Source organism: Cynara cardunculus (assembly GCF_001531365.2).
Source record: "Cynara cardunculus var. scolymus isolate 2C chromosome LG 5, CcrdV1, whole genome shotgun sequence".
NCBI lineage: Eukaryota > Viridiplantae > Streptophyta > Magnoliopsida > Asterales > Asteraceae > Cynara > Cynara cardunculus.
In genome coordinates, this window is record NC_037532.1 from 9297289 (window position 1) to 9308894 (window position 11606).

The 11606-nt window shown below is 33.1% G+C and overlaps 1 pseudogene; it reads right to left on the reverse strand.

The window, feature by feature from the left end:
- Positions 1 to 118: 118 nt before the first annotated feature.
- LOC112513439 lies at positions 119 to 5494 on the reverse strand (annotated as a pseudogene).
- Between the last annotated feature and the right edge of the window lie 6112 nt (positions 5495 to 11606).

Below are 11606 nucleotides of genomic sequence, written 5' to 3' on the forward strand. Positions count from 1 at the left end.
TCAACGTGTATAAATCACATTCTTGCATTTAACATACAAAATGTTGATCGATATCTAAACATAACACAATTACGGGATACTTCGATTGCATTTGTAGATAGCCTAAACCCTCGATGGTTTAAAATTTATACACGCAACTCCCATCATCGCTCCTAGCCGGTGGATCAAAGTTTTCTGCCGAAGGATCCGTGCAACCTTCACGAACAGGAACATTACCTTGTTGCGCAGCTTTGCCTGCATCCATAACATGAATCAAAAACATCAAACTAAAAATCTTCTCATAACTTATTCATTTTAAAATCTTACAAACTCAGATTAAAAAACTTTTGATCAAGGTCTGAAAGAATCATACACTACAACAAAATCAGGTTTATAGGACGGCAAAAATGTCTATATGTCATAGTAGACTATTTTATACGAATCCAGTTAATAGAACCCAACACTCGTGCGTTTTATGTAAAAGTGTTGCAATAAGTTTATAAGATGTTTTTGGGTGTCTTAACAAGTTTTTTAGAATATTTTTAAAATGAAGCGTTGTATTTGTTATTTCATAAGACATTTTAGAATATGTTTTACAGTTTTACGAATATATATTTTTATATGACACTTTTTCAAATAGTATAAAAAGTTAATTGGACGATTTATTTTCACAAGTATATCCAACAACTTGTTAAGACGTTCAAAAACGTCATATAAACTTTTTGTAGCATTTTCAGATACGTCCAAAAACGTCATATAAACTTTTTGTAACATTTTTAGATATATAAGACGTTTTATTGTTTGATCCTGTAAACTTAAGTCTTATGGTACACTCTATTACAACAATTAGACATTTTTTGCATCTTATAAAATCAGGTTTATTGTACGGAAGAGACGAACTAACCATAAAAGGCTCCATTTTTAATGGCGTCTTCATTAGCGTTTCCAAGGGCAGCTTCCTTTATGTACTTCTCCGCTAATTGGACTCTTTTCACATTCTCTTGTTCCTTAACAAGCATATTTCCATACTCGAGGAGCTTGTTAATCGTCATTTTCGGTTGTTCAAAAGTTGGAGGCCCTTCCCGTGAGTTCACGAGTCTTTTCCCGATGTTCTCTACTCCAATTCCCGTCATCCACTTTCATACTCCGTCGTCATACACTCTTGCTCTCAAAGCACCAAAGAAATCTGCAGAAAGAGCCCATTGATCTTGATATATCACTTCAAGATAGAAAACCATTTTCAAAAGCTCTCATGATATATATTGCAACCACTATAACAAAATCAGGTATATAGTACACTAAAAATGACTAAATAAGGGGTCTTTTACCAAACGTTTACTGAATAAGCGCTTACCTTACCGCGTAAAATGGCAAGAACGAAGAATCTTATCCTGTAAGACGCATAACAAGGACCGAGAATCTTACTCGGTAAGTGAGAGAGAAGACTCTTACCCAATTAACACTTACCGGGTAAGTGACGCTTACCAACAATCCATTTTGATGGTTTAGAATATTACCTGATAGGGTAAGCTATGAAGTTTGGGACCCCTTAAGTGCTGCGTAAGTACTTATCCAATAAGTGTTTTGTAAATGACTCCTAAATATTCAAAGAGACGGCTTTATAAGACGTGAGTTAAAATATCAAACAATTGTGCGTCCTAGATAAAAAAATGTTACAATAAGTTTATATAATGTTTTTTGACGTCTTAACAAGGTTTTTAAGAGCATTTTTTAAATAAAGAGTCATATAAACACAACGTTTTATACAAGACTTGTTTTTATAAGATACTTGTTTAAGTAATCTTTTATAACAAAATTATAGGACGCTTTATTTCAAAATTTTCCTAAACAACTTGTTAAGACATCCAAAAACGCTCTATAAACTTATTGTAGCACTTATATATTAAAGTACAATTGTTTGATCTTTTAAACATAAGTCTTATAAAACAGTCACTTAGAATACTTAGACATTTTTGACTTCAGATAAACCCGATTTTATTATACTAAACACACTAGAACAGATAACGTACCGATGGATTGCCCGGAAAAGGTGTCTACAAGCTTGACAACATCCTCCCTAGGAACATTGTCAGCTCGGAAAATACCAGTACAAACACCAATTCGGTCTTCGCGAGTAGGCGCCCAGTAGAACTTCTCCATACGACCGTCACGAATAAGAGGGGCATACAAAGTCGAAAAGTCGTTACCCGTGACAATAATCGGCACTCTAGGGTTCTCTTGTTTATTGTACATGCCCGGAAGCTGAACGTTGGTTGGGTTATCAGCAATGTTCATAAGCGTAGCGTTAACCATCTGGTTGTTCACAGTGTATTGAGTCGTTCCATCCATCCGACCAGCACCTGCATCGAGATCGTTGATGAACAACACACACATTTTCCCCTTACTGATTATATCTGCTGCCTCGCGGTATCTTTGCCGGATTAATTTTGCAGGTTCACCAGCGTTCCCGCTTTCTAGTTCTCCGGCACTCATCATGATTGGACTGGATCGATTGAATTATAGATCGGATATAAAGATTAGACCAGAAATGATCAAAGTTTTAAACTTAAACTAGGAGATTAAAGCATTAGAAAGATAAAAACCTACTTGATACCCATTTTGGCAAATACAAGCTCACATTGAAATGACTTTCCCTGGCCTTTGCCTCCCCAAATGCCTAAGATTAGTGGAACCTGCAGTTGAAATTGTATAATCTTGTTAAGTTTGAACAGTTTAAATCCAAGGAGGTATAAAAATCCCCTTGTGGCCATGTTCAAAATAATGCGGTGACTTCGGGCTATGTACAAAGCAGATGATCGCTCTGGGACTAGTCGGCTCGCATAGTGGGTTGGATATCCAAGTTAATAAAAAAAAATTTGGAATCATTTCATACTAATAACACTACAATAAAATTGCGTTTATATTATTTCTATATTATTTAAGTGTCCTAATAGATTTTCTTATAAGACTTAAATTTATAGGACCAATAAATATAACGTCAAAAGGTGTTACAATAAGTTTATAGGATGCTTTTGGATGTCATAACAAGTTTTTAGGACCTTTTGTAGAACATTCTCAAATTGTCATACAAAATAGCTTATATGACACTTTATTTAAAAAGGTCCTAAAATTACGACATCCAAATGCGTCATATAAACTTATTATAACAACTTTAATTAGACAAGGCGTTTTATTTTTTGGTATAAACTTAAGCTCTATAAGACACTCTAATAAGACATTATAGGCATCTTATAAATCCAATTTTGTTGTAGTGTAAACAGGGTCGGTCCTAAGATTTTGATGCCCTGTGCGAAAATAATAAAAAATGCTCCTAAGCCTATTTTTTTAAGCCAATGAAACAACGAAACATGCAATTTTTTAAAGAGTTTAGAACTTATTCAAACTAAGTGTCTCATCCCCATGTTGATTTTTATTAATTATAATAAAAAAAAATACAATTGGGGGGGGGGGATAAAAACCAAAACCCCGAATATAAAATGTAGAATGATAAAAAAATAAATCTTGAATTAAGATCGTGCTTCATTCTTTTTCAATTTTCCCTTTTTCCAAATTAAAATTAGCAAAATAGAAATTTTATTTTAATATATGAGACTTAAAAGACAAGGAAAACTATAATTAATTTTTAACTAAAATAGTAAATTACATCCAAATTACTGCCATAGTAAGCAAAAAGTAAAACTTAAAAGAGGTCTAATAACTAAAGGCTAAGAGTCTATCTGTTAGCAGCTTAATAAGTTTAATGGAACTAACAACTTATTCCCTCAACTATGCATGACTGTTTCTTAGTGGTTTAATGATATAGAAAGTGACTTATCCAGTAAACTTATAGGGGGAGTTTTATATAGAAAGTCAAGTTTTTCTTTTTCCAAACATGTCATTTCCAATTAAAAAAACGCTCCTTACATCTAAGGAAAAAACTTTCTCAAACAAAAACTTTTTCAACTTATACAAACAGATTAATTCATACAAACAACTTTATTCATACAAACAACTTTATACAAACACAAACTTTTCCAACTTTCAAAAATTTCCCAACGATGTGCATTCAGTATTCATCACTACTAGCCTTGGGCATGTTTTTATAGTTAAAGCTCAGTTGTCCAATTCCCAAATTATTAAACCCAAAACTAGTAATAAATGACAATTTAATGCCTCTTTAGACTTTGATGCCCCTGTGTGGCCGCACGGGCTGCACGTGGCCAGGGCCGGCCTTGAGTGTAAAGGTATTGGTTTTTTCTTAATCGTGGATGTCCGAGGCAGCCTGTATACCCTCGATTAATTAATGATTAATCCAATAGGACCATGAAGATAAAAGTTAGAAAATGACGCTGTGTAGAATAAAAGGTATGTTGGGTTACCTTGATGTTGGGTAATGTCATGAAGTTCTTGGTGATGTGAACAACAAGCTTGTCCATGAAAGCAGGAGCAATGTAGAATCCATCCGGTTCATTAAAGACCAATACGATCCGTTAAAGCCCAATACGTTATACTAAAGCCCAATCGATCCATTAAAGCACAAACCGTTCCACTAAAGCCCAATACGTATCACCAAAGTCCAATGCGATCCATTAAGGCCCAATACGGTTCATGAAAGCTCAATACGGTTCATTAAAGACCAATACGATCCATTAAAGCCCAATACGTTCCACCAAAGCCCTATACGTTCCATTAAAGCCCAATACGTTCCATTAAAGTCCAAACGTTCCATTAAAGTCCAATATGTTTCATTCAAGACCAATACGATTCATTAATTAAATCCCAATATGATCCAGTAAAGCCCAATAAAACCGTTAAAGCGCAACTAACATTCGTTAAAATCCAATACGTTCCACACAAAAGGTTACGTTGCCTAAGTAAATGTGATGGATTTATCGTACAATGTCAGTTGTCTACCTAAAACTTATGTCAATCTTAAAATCTTCAACTATCGGGAGTTATTATGTTTTTAAGCTTAGGCAACATAGAAACAATAGTATATGTTCCCTTAGTAAATTATGATAAATCTTTTGTACCATGTCAATTGTCACCTTGGAAGTATCAATTTGTTTACCTTAAGCAACATAGAAACAAGAATATATGTTTCCTAAGTATATTGGGTTGAATTTATAATTCTTACCTTAGGCAACATATAAATAGGAATATATGTTGCCTAAGTAAACTTTGTTGGATTTATGTTTTTTACCTTATACAACATAGTATAAGAATATATGTTGACTAAGTAAATTTTGACRGATTTCAAAAAAAATATGAGTGTCCAACATTGAACTAAGGCAACGTAGGCTAATATGTTGCCTAGGATACAAGCAGGCAACATWGAATTATTTATATGTTGCGTAAGGTCACACTTAGGCAACATAGAACCATATGTTGCATTAGAGGAAACTTAGGCAACATATAATAGCCTTTGTTGTCTTAGTGTATCTTAAGCAACATAGGCAATTTACATTTATTGTCTAAGACAACATTTGGTGTAGTGCATGCTGTTATCCAGGTTGTATCTGCAATTTAAGTTTGAAATGACAACAACTAAAGATTATAATGTGTAACAAAATGTGTGATTGCTACTGTTAGAGAATTTACGTGTAACAAATTTGGGTTTATAGAAGCATATAATATCCAAGTTTTCTAATAGAGTGACTTATAGGATCAGTTTATAGGACTAATTAAACAATAAAACGTCTTATCAATAAGCATAGAACACTTTTAGACGTTTTAACAAGTTTTCTAGGACTTTCTGAATACAAAGTATGATATTAGCTATTTTAATCATATGACACTTGTAAGAAGTTATAGGACAGTTTTTGAAATAATTCTATATATCAAATAATATGAATAAGACGCTTTTGGTCCTATAAATTATAGAACACTCTATTATGACATTTAGAAATTTTTGGCATCCTATAAATCTAATTTTATTATAGTGTATGGTGTAAAATCTAAACTAGCGTTGCAAGGAAATTGGTTTTTTAGGAAAATCTAGTAGATTACATAATATAATGGGACATTAATTGTTTAGGCCCAGAAATGGGTCCCATAATCAAAAGATATTACAATAAGTAGTTAAATGAAGTTATATGCGTAACAAATTCTGTCAATAAAGTTAAACAACTTAAAATGACAAAATAAATCGACTGATCAAACATTATATATACATGATATGATACTTTTGAAAAGTGTCGTATTAACCTTTCATTCATAAGACACTTTTCAAACAGGAGTAAGCAGGATGTTATCGGTTTTAAGGCAAGAAAAATGGATTTACACTACAATATCGGTTTTACAGGACGTTCAAAATGTGTAAGTGTCCCAATACCCAAACAACATGCGTCATACGTAAAAGCGTTGTAATAAATTTATAGACGTCTTGACAAATTTAGGACATCTTATAAATAAATCGTGCTATTAATTTTTAACGACATAATTTTATAAAAAAGTCATAAACAAATGTGGAGATTTAGTTTATTTCGTAACAGGAGTAAGCACCGATGGTCTGATTACAGCTCCAGCAGCGGCAGCCATGGAAGATAAGACTAAAGAACCAGAAACAAGATGAGATGGTTTATGTTTCTAAATAAGGAAAGTTATAATATAGGTTTGAAGTACAGTGGAATTAGTTGAAGAAGGTGAAAGACAGTTGCTATTTATTGTAAGAACTAATCAAGTACTCCAGATGGAGATTTGAAGTTTCCAGAAACAGAAAGCATGTGGGTGAGGATTGAAGGTTTTTAACGACCACAGATGTTGGGAACTCAAAGCGTATGTGAATAACTTATTGACACAAAAGGTTGGAGCTTATTGATGGCAACAAATTGGAGAATTCTAGGAACTACAGTAAGTAGTATGAGGTCTGACTTTGCAAAAATTGATGTGTAAATAAATTTGTTTACAATACCACAAGATTATTTTGTCACTCTTGATCAACAGAGTATTTGAGATTGCTTATAAAAAAACAACTTGTCGACTTATTCTGATGTGAAATCGGTAATAAGCACTTTCGAGTGTTTGGATAAACAGCTTATATCGGTGCCAAACCGGTAATAAGAAGTTTTTGAAAAAGTTAAACCCTTCTAACTTATAATAAGTTGATAAGTATTTTTATTGAAAAGTATAAGTTGCTTCAAATAAACTAATTAAGTTACTTTTTTTCAAATTTAACAAGCATGAATTAAATTTTAACCATTATCATTTACAATTAAATAAAACTCTTATATATAAAACTAAAATAGGTTATTTTTTTAAATTTAAAATATCTAAATTAAATAAAAGTGGAATTTACGGATTTGGACCATATGTTTTGATGTTTTTAGTAAGGTTCCTGTATTACGATTATTATAGATTTGGTCTTGGTGATTTTTTTTATGATCGTTGTGTTTCTAACTAACATGGTCCATGTTTGACCTTTAAGTAAGGGGCTAAATTAAATGAGGGGCATTTTAGTTTTTTTTATTTATTTATAAAATTTCTCATTTTCCTTTTATAAAAATAAAAAATTAATACTAAGTTGTAACGCCTAAAAAATCATGATAGCATTTCTATAGAAATTTCAAATGATGTAATCACATACTTTGCCAATCTTTCATGTGTATGCATGCGTATATAATTAGAAGGGTGTTTGAATAATATAACGAAATATATTTTAATTTTAATGTTTTTTTTATTATTTATCTATTTCGATATAATACGGTTTTTAGTGGTTTTGAGTAAACGACAATGTTTTTATTTTAAATAAAATATAAATTTAAATATATCATAAAAATTTGGAAAAAATATATCGATATTAGTATCAAATTTACTATTTAAAGTTCTGATTTTTATGTAATTTCTTTAATTCAATATTTTATTTATAATTTAATTTAAATTTAATAACGAAATAATTTGTTTATCGTTTAATAATATAATTTTTATAAATATAATAATTTAGTATTTTGTTATAACTAATGATTATACTAATTATATTTTAAATTATTATATTCCAAATGAGATGTATATCTCGTATTTGATTATGTTTATCTATAGTTAGTTACACGAATTCAAACATGAAGTTTTAATAAGTTGTACTTAAGCAAAATTTACTTGTAATCTTGAATTTTAATTAATATGCATCAATAAACAGTACTTCATGCATAATTTTTTAAGAGTTTTTGTTAAATACTTTATAATATAGTATAGATATATACATGACCGTCCATTAGCATGTCAAATGCGAGAGTTTGAATAGGGCCCTTAGGGTCTTTTATCGACCCACGTAAAACTATAGCCGAAGTTATTTAGGTTCAAATCATTAATTGTTTGGTTTTAGGTTCAAATCATTAATGATTTAGGTTTAGTTTCAGATTGTTAATCGTTTTAGGTTTAGCGCATTTTTGTTCTTAACATATATTCTCTTTTATCTCATTTATGCAATACAATCAAAAGTTTTGGATGTAACCAGGCCTCCAAGAAGATTGAAACGTCCCTGTTAGTGAGAACACGACTTCTGATGCACATGTTAATGGTGTTTGTTTGAGTGATTTGTTGGAGAATTTTGATGGTGTTCAGTCGACATCATATGATACTGATGGTATTGATTTTTTTCCTGTGTATAGATGTTGTCTAAGTGTTTCTTTCGTGTTTTTGTTGGGATTAACATTAGATTCTCGTTTTTTTCCATGTGAAATTGCAGGTTTTCATTGGGTTTGTTATTAGAATATTTGTTAGCTTATATCTTCATGTATTGTGTTCTTGGTTCAATCTACAATTTCGGCGTTAATGAAATCAATGAAATGATTCGTTTTGATTGAATTGGATCTTCAAAGTTGTTAACTTGTTGAACATGTGTCTAAGAAAGGTAGTTGTGGAACATATGAACCGAATGTTGTTGACAAGGTAAATTGAAAGAGATCACGGGTCTCCCAAAGGGGTTATGGCTGAAGCTTTGCCAACATTTGCTCACATCATACATACGATCTTGTGCTCATATATATCAATGGGAAAAACCCGGGAGAGATGCAAGGCAACAAACCAATTCTTTTGTCATACTAAAAAGCATTCAATCATGTTCTGCGTTTTTCGATGAATCGAATTTCTTCAAGGCACAAGTGGCGCATGTTGACGCAACAACTTTAGAGGTTCCAACGCCCATGAAGTAGAGTGACTCCCTTGATTTCTACGCTATACGAGAGATCAATAGTGATCTAGAAAAAATTGTCGTTGGGACCACCATATAAAAATAATAATAATTAACTAAAAAATTACCCTATGTAATGATCTCTAAGAAATCAGTAACTTCTGTTTCGTAGGCATGAATCTTGTTTTTAGTCAATGTTTCGTATCTTGACTGTAGAGACATGAGAGATCTAGAAGCGGTTAGTATTTACTAATGAATTTATGCCTTAGGTTTTATTTTATGGGATGGGATGGGATGGGTTAATTAGGTTGGGTTGGGATGGGATGGGTTGGGATGTTGGGTTTTATTTTGTGGGGTCCTTCTCTCATATTTTTAGAAATTACAAGTAAAAAAATCAAACACTTGTCGACATCATCGTGATGGGGCCCAGGATCCCTAGCCCTTTGCTGTCAATCCGTCACTACAAGAGATGGTGCAACTAGATTTGGTGGTTAAAAATCAACAATTAACTACTAGTCTACTAGATTTTGACCAGCTGAGTAATGCGTAAGAGCCCATCCTTAAGAGTGGAACAACAGTTGAAAACGGTTGCTTAATGAGCTTACCGGATAAATGAGCTTATTTGCACAGCCATTTTAGGCTGTTTACTTCGGGCTTATTCGCCCAGACATGGGCTTATTCGCACAGCAGGTACCATGACTTGTCCACATTAAGCCAAGAAAATGACCTACCTACCCTTCAACAAAACCACGCCTCTCTTTTCTCCTCCAATAGTCGCTCCTTCAACAGAACCCTAATCGGCCGATTTTGCTGCTCGTTATCCAATCTTCTCTTCTCCAAAGGTAACTCTTCTCCTTATCTATAGATTATACTCGATTTTGCTGCTCGTTGATGCTCGATTCGCATCTGAATATAATTGATTTTATCTGTTGATTTTGCTGCTCGTTGATGCTTGATTCGCATCTGAATATACTTGATTTTATTTGTTGATTTTGCTGCTCGTTGATGCTCGATTCGCATCTGAATATACTCGATTTTATTTGTTGATTTTGCTGCTCGTTGATGCTCGATTCGCATCTGAATATACTCGATTTTATCTGTTGATTTTGCTGCTCGTTGCTGCTCGATATTGCTTCTGATTTTACTCGATATTGCTTCTGATTTTACTCGATATTGCTTTTGATTTTACTCGATTTTATCTGTTGATTTTGCTTGATAACTTGGTTGCTGCTTGTTACACACTGGAGGGTCAACGAGCTCTGTATTAGTTTTCTCATGAGAAGTTATTAGTAGCCCCCTATTAAGGGATTCTAACAATCACAAATAATTTGGAATGGGGCTAGAAATTCTCCCATTCAAATTTCTTACATCTTTGTCAAGTTTGAACCTAAACCCAAAATCCTCATCCCTGATAGTAGCAGAAGTCCAACTCATTACATTTTGAGGCCACAGCTCGAATATTGTATGTAAGGCTGCACAACCTAAGTTATAATTTGATCCAGATAACATCAACGTCAACTAAAACCATGCCACCACGGTGGAAAGTTATTGGTAGTACAAAACTAAGGAGTAAAAGAGGCAATTCACTTAGGATCCGTGTTCGATAGCCCAACCGTAGATATGTTACATGATGCAGGAGATAGCACAAATGGCTTTCATTCTTCCCTTTGTAAAGCAGATAATTTTTTATCTTCCACCATGTTTTGCAGCTTAGACAAAAGACACGAAAAATTCATCAACTTAATTATTCATCTGAATATAATCGATTTTATCTGTTGATTCGCATCTGAATATAATCGATTTTATCTGTATTAGTTTTCTCAAAAGCTAGAAACCTGCCGTAGTTTTCTCAAAAGCTTGTTTATTGCTTCTGATTTGCAGCTCGATATTTGTTTTGTTTTTGGGTTTGTTTAACATGGGTTCGTTATAGGTATGGAACAAACGGGTGAAACCCAACAACAAAAAAGGGTTAGGATTAGTTGGAAGGATCCCAACATTGTCAAAACCTTTTAGAAAGTTGTATTCTAGAGGTTGTGTTAAATGGGAAAGAGGGTTCTAGCTTGAAGGCACTTTCGTGGAAGAAAGTTGCCGATACTTTGAAAAGCACACATAATTTTGTGGTCGATCGAAAGCAAATGCGGAACCACTTTGACTACTTGAAAGGAAAATATGGTGCTTGGTTGAAATTAAAGAACAAAACCGACAACGTTTATGACCCTTCAACAAACACGTTTAACTTGACCCCCGAGGAATGGGACTTGGAGATAGAGGTTGTTTTCTAACTTTAGATCTTGTTTTATTTCGATTTTTTTATTTTATTTGTATATTTATATATGTTTCTTTAACACAGACCAATAGGTATGTCGAATCATTGAGGACTACAAGTCTTCCATATCCCGACCTATGTGCGCGATTATTTGAGGGTGGTATGTCCACGGGTATTGGAGGTCATGGACCGTCGTCAAAAGATCCTTTGCCAACTACCGAGCCTTTTGTTGTC